The sequence below is a fragment of the Henckelia pumila genome, chromosome 4, assembly GCF_033568475.1.
Source record: "Henckelia pumila isolate YLH828 chromosome 4, ASM3356847v2, whole genome shotgun sequence".
Lineage (NCBI taxonomy): Eukaryota > Viridiplantae > Streptophyta > Magnoliopsida > Lamiales > Gesneriaceae > Henckelia > Henckelia pumila.
The window spans coordinates 141429001-141441385 of NC_133123.1; positions in this window are offsets into that span (position 1 = coordinate 141429001).

Here is a 12385-nt window from a genome sequence, read left to right on the forward strand (position 1 = left end):
TGTTTCAGTATACTCAGAAAATACAGGATGAAACTTAATCCGGATAAATGCACTTTTGGTGTACGAGGAGGCAAATTTCTCGGTTATATGGTGTCAGAACGAGGAATAGAGGCCAACCCTGAAAAAATCAAAGCTATTTTAAACATGAATCCTCCGAAGAGTGTAAAAGGCATCCAAGAATTGACAGGACGTTTGGCCGCCCTCAACCGATTTATCTCAAGATCTGCAGACAAGGGTTTACCATTTTTCAAAATGTTGAGGAGTGGGAAAGGTTTTCAATGGACAGAAGAGTGTCAGCAAGCATTTGACGAGTTGAAAGTACATCTGACCTCTCCGCCGTTGTTGGTGAAACCAAACGAAGGTGACACCCTGTTAATTTATCTGGCAATATCTGCGGAGGCGGTAAGTGCAGTATTGGTCTCTGAAGTAGGACGTGAGCACAAGCCAGTTTATTATATCAGTCGAACTTTACACGGAGCAGAATTAAGATATACAAAGATCGAGAAACTGGCACTGGCTTTGGTAATTGCAGCAAGAAAATTACGTCCTTACTTTCACTCTCATCCAATAATTGTACTCACCAATCATCCTCTCAAACAAATTATCTCAAGTCCTGAAGCATCAGGAAGAATGGTTAAGTGGGCTGTTGAACTGAGCCAATATGGAATTGAATATCGCCCGCGTCCAGCGATTAAAGCGCAAATTCTGGCTGATTTTCTAGTAGAAATGACAGTAACTCAAGAAGAGAGTTCCACCCAAACATGGATGGTTTATGTCGACGGGTCATCAACCTCTACGGGAAGCGGTGCAGGTATAGTTGTGGAGAGCCCACAGGGAGATAAATTTCAATATGCCGTCAAATTTCTATTCCCTGCAACGAATAATGAGGCAGAATATGAAGCTTTCATCATGGGAATTAAATTGGCCCTGTCAGTCGGAGCAAGAAGACTGACGATACACAGTGACTCCCAACTTATCGTCAGTCAAGTTAATGGAAATTATGAAGCAAAGGAAGATAAAATGTTTGCATACCTCACTCAAGTAAACGAGCTTCTCTCGCGTTTAGACGGCTATGATATAAAGCAGATACCTAGAGGGGAAAATGAGTCAGCAGACCGCCTTGCCAAGTTAGCAAGCTCCTTGGCCAACATTGATAATAGGAAAATTACATTCCTAACTTATGGCAAGGAAGAAACTGATGGAAGTGATGTTACAGTCTTCTGTGCTGACAGCAAAGAGCCTAGTTGGAAAGATGAAATAATCGACTATTTAAAGCAAGAGAAACTACCTGCTAACCAAGTCGAAGCTCGAAAACTTAGAGTGAGAGCTGCTCGGTTCACGATCATTGACGGAGAACTGTACAAAAGAGGTTTCTCTTCACCTTACCTAAAGTGTCTAACACCAGCTAAGGGAAACTATGTGCTCCGTGAAATTCATGAAGGAATATGTGGAAATCATTTAGCTGGCAGAGCTCTCGCGGGGAAAGCATTGCGCCAAGGGTACTTTTGGCCAACGATGAAGCAAGATGCTATGGAGTTAGCAAAACATTGTCATGCATGTCAAGAGCATGCTAACTTCCATCACCAGCCGGCTACAACCTTACAGCCCCTGGAAAGTCCTCTACCTTTTGTTCAATGGGGAATGGATTTGGTAGGTCCTTTTCCTCCTGCTACCGGACAAAGAAAATTTCTGATAGTAGCTGTGGATTATTTCACCAAATGGGTCGAAGCTGAACCATTGGCCAAAATATCCGAGAGAGATGTAATCAATTTCTTATGGAAGAATATAATATGCAGATTTGGCATTCCTCAAACCTTGGTTTCAGATAATGGAACTCAATTCTCTGGAGCGAAGATAAAAGACTGGTGCAGAGGACTCTCTATCAGGCAGTTCTTCACTTCTGTAGGGAATCCTCAAGCAAATGGGCAAACCGAGGTCACCAACCGGACCATTCTACAGCACCTCAAAACACGCCTAGGCAATGCCAAAGGAAAATGGGTGGATGAGTTGCCAAGTGTTCTATGGGCATATCGAACCACTCCACGCTCTTCAACTGGAGAATCTCCTTTCAACTTGGCCTACGGAGCGGAAGCTGTGGCTCCTGCCGAAATCGGAGAGCAATCATGGCGAGTGAAACAGTACACTCCATCTGGAAATGACCAAGCCCTCCGAATTTCATTGGACTTGGTGGATGAACTGAGAGATGGAGCTTCAACACGAGCCGAGAGATATCGAGCTTGTATGACTAAAGCATACAATGACAGAGTCAAACCAAGATCTTTCCAAGTAGGAGATCTTGTATTGAGAAAATCTGACATCTTAAAGTCTGTGGGCAAGCTGGATCCGAAATGGGAAGGCCCCTACAAAGTAATTGAAATTGTGAAGATGGGAACATATCGCCTCAAACATTCAGATGGAAGAATACTTCCCAGGCCTTGGAACGTAGCCAACCTGAAGAAGTTTTATGCATAAACTGCAACTCTCGTCAATAATAGGCTAAATTTATCTTTTTTAGCATATTTTCCTTATGTTTTCATATTACAATTTTGTGATACATTGTTCAACTAATTTGATTATTGTTTTTATATAAACAGATTACTTTGTCGAAAGCATATCATATCTCCTCTCCTATACTAACGCTTACTTACGACATAAACGTCATAGACCCTAGCAATCATAAAAAATTTCCAACAGTAAGAGGCCTGGCCAGCCCCTTGGGACATTTGAACTTATGACGCTGTAAGAGGTCAGGACGACATAATAACATTATAAGTCCCGGGATACCTCACCACGCACCAAGTGGGTTTAGGAATTCCCCATGAGACAAAATCTTGGGAGATTGATCCCCTCCCAAGTACTCCATTGTTAAAGCGATAGTATTTTATTCATCAAACAAGTATGCAATAGCAACTTCAAAATGCAAAAGAGATATGATAATCGACAAATACTTACTTACTCAAAAAGAACAAAAAAAAAAAAAAAAGTCTATGACTTTTGACTCTGTCACAAAAAAATTTTTGCCCGAAAGTGGCAAGAAATAATAAAGCTAAACTGGTCCACGGCTCCAAAGAGTAGTCTCCATATAGCTCTGATACACACCGTCATTATTGGTTGTATAAGCTAAAAATTCGAACGCAAAGCTTCGATCATCTCCTCATCACCCAGACCTCCCAGTAAATCTCCTAAGGGAGGATCCGAGTCATCGTCAACTCGGGCAATACTAGGCTCCGGAATTTGGGGGTGAATCATCATAATAATTTCCTCTGGAACTAGTTGAGTTTTCCGTAGTTCTTTGCGGCAATCCACTACAACTTCATCATGAATAACGATCGCCCGCTGAATCACTTCATCTCTAAAATCTGTGGACTCTCGGTAGCATTCAATTGCTTTTTCTCCGGTACTTCGCAAGAGATTCTTGCCTATTGATGAATTGAGAAAAGTCTCACCGGTCTCCGATTCATGGGAATATTTTCCCCTAAGTAGCTCCATATCCTTGCACATGGCATCATACTTTTTGGATTTCTCTTCAAGCTCCTTTTGTGACTTGAGAAAATCATCTCGGGCCTTAGCACCTTCCTCGCCGAGTCTTTTGCACTCACCCCTTAATGACGCCAGCTCGTCATCAAATTTTCTCCCGGAATTTCGAGACCTCTCTTCTCGAAATTGAAAAGTTTGGGCAAGCGATAAAATCTGCAAAGACCCATAGATAAGGAGTATTGTTTACTACATAAAAATCATAACAAATATCAAACGTATAATAATATACCTGGAAGGCAGACGAGGCAAGAGACCGAGTTAATACTTCGGTAGGCTGAGGCAGTAGATGCAACCTGTCATGATCTCCAATGAGATTAATTCCGGTTCTCCAACCAATCTCTGGATCCTTCAAATCCCAAAAAGAACCAGCATTATTCTTGTGATTCACACCCTCCAAGAACAAGTGACGACCCTCACGAGTATCGGGAGGAACTGTTCGTTCATCCTCACGTCTTCTTTTTGGATTTATTCTACCATTAGCATTCTCCCTAGTACGGGTATCACGGTCAGCATCATTTCTTCTACCACCATTCCTTCGGTCACGAGTGTCAGTATTTTTAGATGGAGGACCAGGACAATTGACACGGTCGGATGGCCCGGGAGAATTCCTCCTCCTTAGAATCCCTTGGGAATTGTGATTACCTCGATCCATTGGTGACTCTTTTCTCGATGTTTTTGACGAAGTTTTCTCGTTTTTCTCTATGCAAGCGCGAACCTCCGCCAAACTTAATTTGTCACCTACAAACAAACACAAAGAGAAGAGTGACAATGATCAGTAAATAAATTTAATAAATTTTAAATTACCACGAGTAGAAGAATCCAAAGAAGACGCAAAATACAGTCATCAAAATTCAATTTGAACAAAGCATTACCGGCAGGAATCAAACTTTTTGGGTCAACCAACTCCTGGAAGAGGCCTAAGGAACGACATTTAAGTTGCAATTCACGGTGGATTTTGCTAAATATAATTTTCCTATGGCCCGGACTCCAAACTATGGGAACCTCCCAACCATAATCCCATACATAAACAAAATTTTTTCTCCAATCATTTTTTGGAGATGGACAACGAGATAAAAACTTACAATCTCCCCGAGGTAGAAAATAAGTATAGGAACCCGGCATGGAGCGACGCACCGAGAAAAGCGCATAGAATAAGTCTGTAGTCGGGGACATTTTAATTTCACTCACTCTACGTAGGAAACACGTAAAGAGAAGAATCGCACTTGGTGTTAATTGACTTAAACTCACCCCGAGACTATCTACAATTTCTATCAAAAGGGCATGAGGAGGGAGCGAGAAACCAAAATTAAAGTACTCCAGATATACAGTAAAGTATCCCGGAGGCGGTTCATGGCAAGGATCTCCATTTTTGGGAATTTTAAGGATATTTCTAGAGGATAAGTCAAAATTTTTACTTGGACTTAAAATCTCCGACTCGTCCAGCAGACGCTCGCTCACTCCTCCCGAAGACTCTTCAGAACCACTATTATCGCAGGAATTCGGGTTACTATCAATTTTTAAACAAGGTGATCTCGTCATATCACGAGATACCACTGTTTTCAAATCACTCGAAGAATATAGACACTCATCAATTTCACTATCACCGCTAGACCCCACTGGCGAAAGGGAAAGAGTATCTCGGTTAGCAACTAACACCGAAAATACTTTACCCCGTGGAGGATGCCCTGCAATGATTTTTTAGAAAAAATATATATTTTACCAAAAAATAATATTAATTAAATAATAATAAAACAAATAATAGCATTAGATACATGGTAGTTGGTTATTAGATTCTGTGCATCGTGTATATATATGTATATGTATAACTATCACAGATGGGTTCATCTTCTCCAACACCGTCCGCCGCCTCACCACCGGCCGCAGCTCCCTTCGGCGAGCCGTTGGTCGCTCAACACCATCATCTCCGACCGGCTGCTTGCCTCGCGTCGTCGCGCCACCCCGGTCTCCGGCAACCACCAGCAACTGAGCAGCCGTCGTCCTAGTCCCGTCGAGTCCAGATTTGGATAGCTCGAAGGCTAGTCCATGGCTGGGACATCGACGATAGTCATTCACCGAGCCCAGATCTGGGCGTCTCCACGAGCAGTCGAGGAGGTCCCATGGCTGGCCCTTGGCTCCTCGGCATCACCATCGCATTACCATCGCACCATCCTCTCCAACCGGTCTGCGTCTCTGGACAAGCTTTTGATAGCTTGGTCCACGCTGACATACGAAGAGCCCTCCATCGGAATGACCACCTCGCCGTCGGCCTCCTCAGTTCCCGTTCGAGTCCAGATTTGGACGCACCCACGAGCCGGGGATGCAACTCCGTGGCTGTACTCGAGTTGCCGGAAACACCACGACGCCTTGAAGCTTCTAGGTCGCGCATCGTTGCTGGTTCAGCGGCGGAGTGGGGCGCCGACCACAGCTCACGGACAGGGATGGAATATTGATACACATATATACATATATTCGATATATACATACGCACAGAAAATCTTTTCAAAAAAAAAAAAAAAACAAAAGGGGATTTTAAGGCCAACACGTGAAGGCACACTGATGGTTACCTGCCATGTGGATTCTTTTTGTCCTTTGTTTCTTTTCAATTGAACGTGCCGAAGCGTGCTGCAATCACAAGTCAAAAAAAAAAAAATCGAATTGCGTTAGTAATTATGGTGAAACCATATCGCGGTGCTGAATTTATAATGACAGTAGTTGGTAGAGTTCTATTTGGTTTCTACTGTTAATATTCTAGCAGAATTTTAATTCTATCCAATTACCTGGGGATTATTATTATTCTACCAGAATTTTAATTCCACTACATCACAGTCCTGATAGGATTTCTCCATCATGGTTTCTCCATCCCTGATCGGGCAGGTCGATGCCCGTAATTTTCGCAGTGGCAAAAAATATTCGTTCTCGGCAATTAAATTTCTGACAATACTCCGATAAAAATTCCACTCTCGGACCTCTCCACACACGCGACATGCCCGAGAGTGGGGGGCCTATGATAGGTTACACCTAAAAATTCAACTGGGCCTGAGCCCAATCATGAAGGTCCACTCCGAATATTTTTAAGGCCCAAGCTTATTTAAATATTATATATATTTAATTCAAGCAGGCCCTAAATTCTACAAAAGCCCATAAGAGGCTCAAGCCCACAAGGCTCTCCAAATATCTATAAATAGCTCAAGTCACCTCATTATTAAGGTACACACTTTCTTAAGCAATATATCGCTCTACTCTCGATTATTATTCCTTGAGTAATAACTGACTTGAGCGTCGGAGTGCCTTCGCCGGGAACCCTTCCGGCTCCTCTGATTTTGTTTTGTGACGTAGGAACAACCCACTGAAGATCTCCATCGAGAACATACAAGGACTTACTGATACTCCGGACTTTGCGGAAGCAACGTGTCACATACAAGTGATTTTTGGCTACATCAGCTTATTTAATTTAAATTTTTTGTTTGTGTGGTTAGCAACACTTAATTAAATTAAACTACGTGTTCATCCAAATTTACAGTTTTTCAAATCTTTTTCAAATAACTCTAATTAAAAAAATATTTTAATCATATTTATATAAAGATAAAATTATTACAATTTTACTAAAAAATACTTTCAAAATAAAATATTTTTGTTTCCAAACTAATTCGGCAAAATTATAGTCCAAATATTTATAAAAGGTAAAATTATTACAATTTTACTAAAAAAATTCAAAAATAAAATATTTTTTCTCCCAAATTAATTCAACAAGATATATTTATTGTACTATAATTATTAATGAATGCCTTTGATATATTCAAGGAATAACAACAATTTTATTTTTGTTTGATTGCAATTATATACTTTTATAAAAAAATTATTTTTTGTCTTCTTAAAATATTTTTTTTGATGATTATTGATTCAAAAATTAAAACAAAAAAATGAAAGTTTTTTAGAAAAAATATATAAAATTTTGATAACAAAAATAATATATAATATAATATTTTTTATAAATTATATAATTAAAAAATGTTTTAAAAAAATAAAACATGGGGAACCGTGCCCCCAAATAAAAAACCCATTTAAGTTGGACAAAAATGATGCACAAAAGATAGATCCGTTACAAATAACAGAAAAGTTGACGGCGATGATGAATTTGGGATAATTTTCAAAACATTAGGGATATAAATGGCCCCGAAAAAACTTTAGGGATATTATCGGAACTCGGTTGAAACTAGAGGGATATTTTAATGAATTATCCCGATTGATGTAGCTATGAATGTGTTGCGTGCTTGATTTAATGAATTTTTTTTTCTAACTGATTTGATTTATATTTAAATTTGATTAGTATCGAAATTGTAAAAAGTAATAAAATATTGTATTACCGAGATCACGAGGGTCAGATTGTCGTCGCTTTTGGTAAGAACATTAATAAACCCCAACAGTTGTATATGCTGAACTAGTTTCGATACGGGAGGGACTTCTGCTGGCGAAAGATCAAGGATTCAGGATCCAACAAGTCTCTTCCGACTCTATCTTGGCAATGCGAGCAGTCAATTGTCCAGAGGAATTTTGCTACATATATTACATGTTTATTATGTCATTTTCGAGATGTAAGTGTCATCCACGTGTGTTGATCGGCGAATGTGGTTGCTCATTCTATTGTGTATTTTGTTTTTCCTTCCCAAAGTCTTGCCGTTTGGGAGCATGGAAATTTTCCGGTTTGGTTGACAGATCTTGTAACTAAAGACATTATTTTGGATTAATAATATTTCAAGTTTTACCCGTCAAAAAAAATATTATGATATTATGAATGAGATAGGGTAAAGAACAGTCTTAGAAGCTTTCTCCTTTCCGACACACGTCAGCACCCAGATATCCGAATCCCGCACGTCGGATAGAAAAACGAGATCTTGATGGTTTTTTATGTTCAATTTTTTTGTTCAAAAAAACATTGTATTTTTAATTTTTTTTTAAAAAAAAAACCATTTAAAAACTTATATTTCTAAACGAAAAACCATTACCATTTAATTATAAAAACATAATATTAAAATGTTAGGGATGATGCTTCAATGTTTTTTTCAGAAAAGATCAAAATTTTGTTTATGATTTTAAAATATACTTAAAAAAAACTATTTAAAAACTTGTATTTATTTAAAAAATTAAACCTTTAACTAGAATCGTATAATTACATAACAATGTTATTATATATGTTCATAATTAAATTTAATGATTATGAAACTATAAGTATATATGCAATAACTAATATCAGAAAAATTTGTCATGAATTAATTAATATGTTGTTCGTGCACAACCTAATTTTACATCAAATATCGTGATTAGCGTATGAAAGTTTGTATCTCCATATTTTTGTCGATGAGATCATCAATTGTGCATCGGATAATTATTCATAAAATTTTTGATATACAAATCAATGACAAATTATGAATTAGCAGATAAATCATGCCAAATAGATGAAGACCAAACTGCATATTTTATTATGTGTATTTGTTATAATTAAATAAATAAAAATATTAACTAATTAAATTATTAGTAATTGAAAAATATACGAAGAATTTAATGTCGTTTTGGGTTCTAATATTCAAAGTTATAAAAAGCGTGAAGTGCGTCGAAGTATCAGAGCCAAACTTAGAATTTTTAAAGCTTAAATGAGATTAATATGAGTCTAAGCGTAAAAAAAATGTTTTTAAATTTAAATTATGCTTTTAGTTATTTCGAACAAAGTAACGGAGTAAATGATGCATAAATATAATAAGTTCAAGTGTAATGCATTATTTTTTTTGAGATTCTAATTCAATTTTATCATTCGTTTCATCACTCGTGTCATCAAATACAAACTAAATTAACTAGTCTACTTATATTAGCTTTAATATCCCTTAATATGTAGTGCATTCTCATCATCGCTACACTTAACCATCAAAGATTGTGCATTTACAATATTGCTAACATCTCTTACTAATAAAATCGCTAATTTGTGTTTTTTATTCGTCTTATTATTAATCAATTTTGGTTTTTAGAAAGTCACATTTAAGTGTATTTATTTATTTTTAGTTGAGAAATGAGATTTTTGTTACAATTGGATCTCGAACTCGATATCTCGTTCCACATTTGGGACATTGGTACCAAATGGATCGAGTTCAACTTACCTTATGAGTATTACTCTAATCATAAATCTAATGTTTCATTATTTTTCACGTCAACAATATATCATTAATTACGCCCGTATGCAGAGATCTGAATCATTAAATGCATAATTTGAGTATTAATCTTAATGTATAATCTCATTAACCAAATGATCAGCTACACGTCATCGGCACATTTGAGCGTACCGCGTATATAATAATATTTAATATGGTCAACTTATGTTTGACCTTTTTTTAATCGGTTTCGGTTGAAGTAAAGCGTTTTTTGGGAAGCTTCAAACTAAAGCGCGATTAAGCAAAACTTAATCAAATTTTTAGAACTATTATTCAATCATAAAAAAATAAATAATTACGCGAAATACGTTTACAATTAATTTATGTTTTGGTTGAAGTCAATAATCTTTATCCCAATGTGTTAACAAAATTAATGATAAATATATTAATAATATTAATTCTAGTCGAGTTGGAAATCACACCGAGAATAAGTTTTATTCTCGATCTCTCTCTCGATATTAATCGGGACGAGAAAAATTCCGAGAATTAGGGTTGAGATTTTATCAGGACGAAAAATGATATGAGATTCATACTATCATTTGAATTGATCATATCTATATAGAAAGGTCACTCGTAATCTCAAAACTAGTGGAAGAGGCACACACAACATATAACACGTGAAAAAATGTCATCTTTATTTATTTTGTAAAAACAATAGATTTTTTTAAAATATTTTATTCAATTTTTCGTGTGATAATTAATTTTAAAAAATAATAATTTTAGCACCATTTTTTATAGATTATGTTTTTGTCAAACAACTAAGAGATGTTGCCACAAGCGGGAAGTACTTAAGAAGAAGACTCAAGAGATCCACTCTCTTAGAAGAGCTTCTCGCGAAAAGATTCTAACATTCCGAGCATATAAAACTTCTTCATCAGGTAGATCAGCTGGTTAGAGCAAAGGACTGTCATCTGAGGCTGGATGAGCTTCCAAGAAATCAGCCAACGCTTGTCCTTTGCCTTGGCAACATCATGGACCATTTGGATAACCTTACTGATAACCTCTTGGTACTTTTCCTTGTTGAAGGGTTCGAGAGCAAATACTTGAGCGGTGTTCCATCTTTTTAAGTGATCATACCAAGGTAATTACTAAGAGGTATTCTTTTTTTTTATAATATAGTATAGCATAGATAACGAGAGACATACCACAATTTTAAATATTGAAATAAAAAAATACCAGCCGAAAAAATGTAATATTTATATCATTTAAGTGTAATATTATAATGTACATACATGTAAATGTTTTTTGATACATATTTTGTTTTTCATTTAATTAATTTTCATTTATTTTCAAGAATTACATGATATATTAAATACTCAAAAGTTTAGATCGACATTAAAAAATTAACAGTAAATTAAATTTTTTAAAAATAGAAAAAGTAAGAGTATAAGACACACAATCTATATTAACTAATAAATTCATGATCTAATTTTAGATTGCCTAAACAACTTCCATCTTATAAAATTAATAAATGGTTTAATTACATTACAATAGTATTAGACACCGTTCTGTTTACGGTATTACTAATATATGTATAACCCATCTCATCACATCTCACGTTCTTCTCATCATATTAATTATCTATATATTAACTATTTATTTTGCATCAATCAAAATTATTAATTATTTATCTCACATCAATCAAATCATTGAATTTAAATTACTATATTACCCATTATAAATAATATAATTTTTATTTTATTTATTGTTAAAAGGACAAAATAGTCATTTAACATTTTTATATAAAATTTAATCAATAAAATCAAATAAACCATAATCTATCAATCAAATCCAATACAATTTTAACTATCATTTCTTATTTATTTTTTATTACATTATACTACTTATCTATATATTACTTATACCATACCTCAAACCAAACAGTGCCTTAGGGCTTAGGGAATAAAAAAAGGTATTAGGGTGAAATGGGTTTTCTTTAAATAAATATGTCCCCATCTCTAGTTTATATATATATATATATATATAATTTTCTACTATAATTATAATTTTTAAAAACTAATAATATTCTTTTGCAAAGACCCGAGATATATCGTAGCACAAGACCTCATGATTCGTCGATTTTTATTAAATCATTACTACATTATAATGGTAAACAATAAACTCATCAAAGAAACTAGATATGATCATTTTAATATATTTTCAAATTATCCTTATCATTCTTTCAACATATTTAATAATTAAAAGACAATAAAAGGTAATTTATCATTCAAAAACTTATTACCTCCTATTTTAACTATCTCATTATATTAATTTTTAATTACCACTTGTTTGGGTAATGGAAGAAAATATTGTAAATAATTTAAAATTTATAAAAATATATTTTGAGATGTGCTTTGGTGCTCGGAATGTACCAGTTTAGATTGAGATTGGATTAAGTGTTTGACTAAACTTATTAAAAAGAGCTTATAAGCTTTTAGAGCTTAAAAGTTGTTTTACGAGCTTATAAGCTGTTAGAACTTATTTTAAAAATAAATTGTTAAAGTGTTTGGGTAAACTTATTTTAAATAACTTAAAGATGTTGATATGTTTGATATTATAAGATATTTTTATTGTAAAAATTACCAAAAAGGGTATAATTCTATGAAAATAATATTTTGAGTTATACATATACGAAAATAGTTTTAGAATAA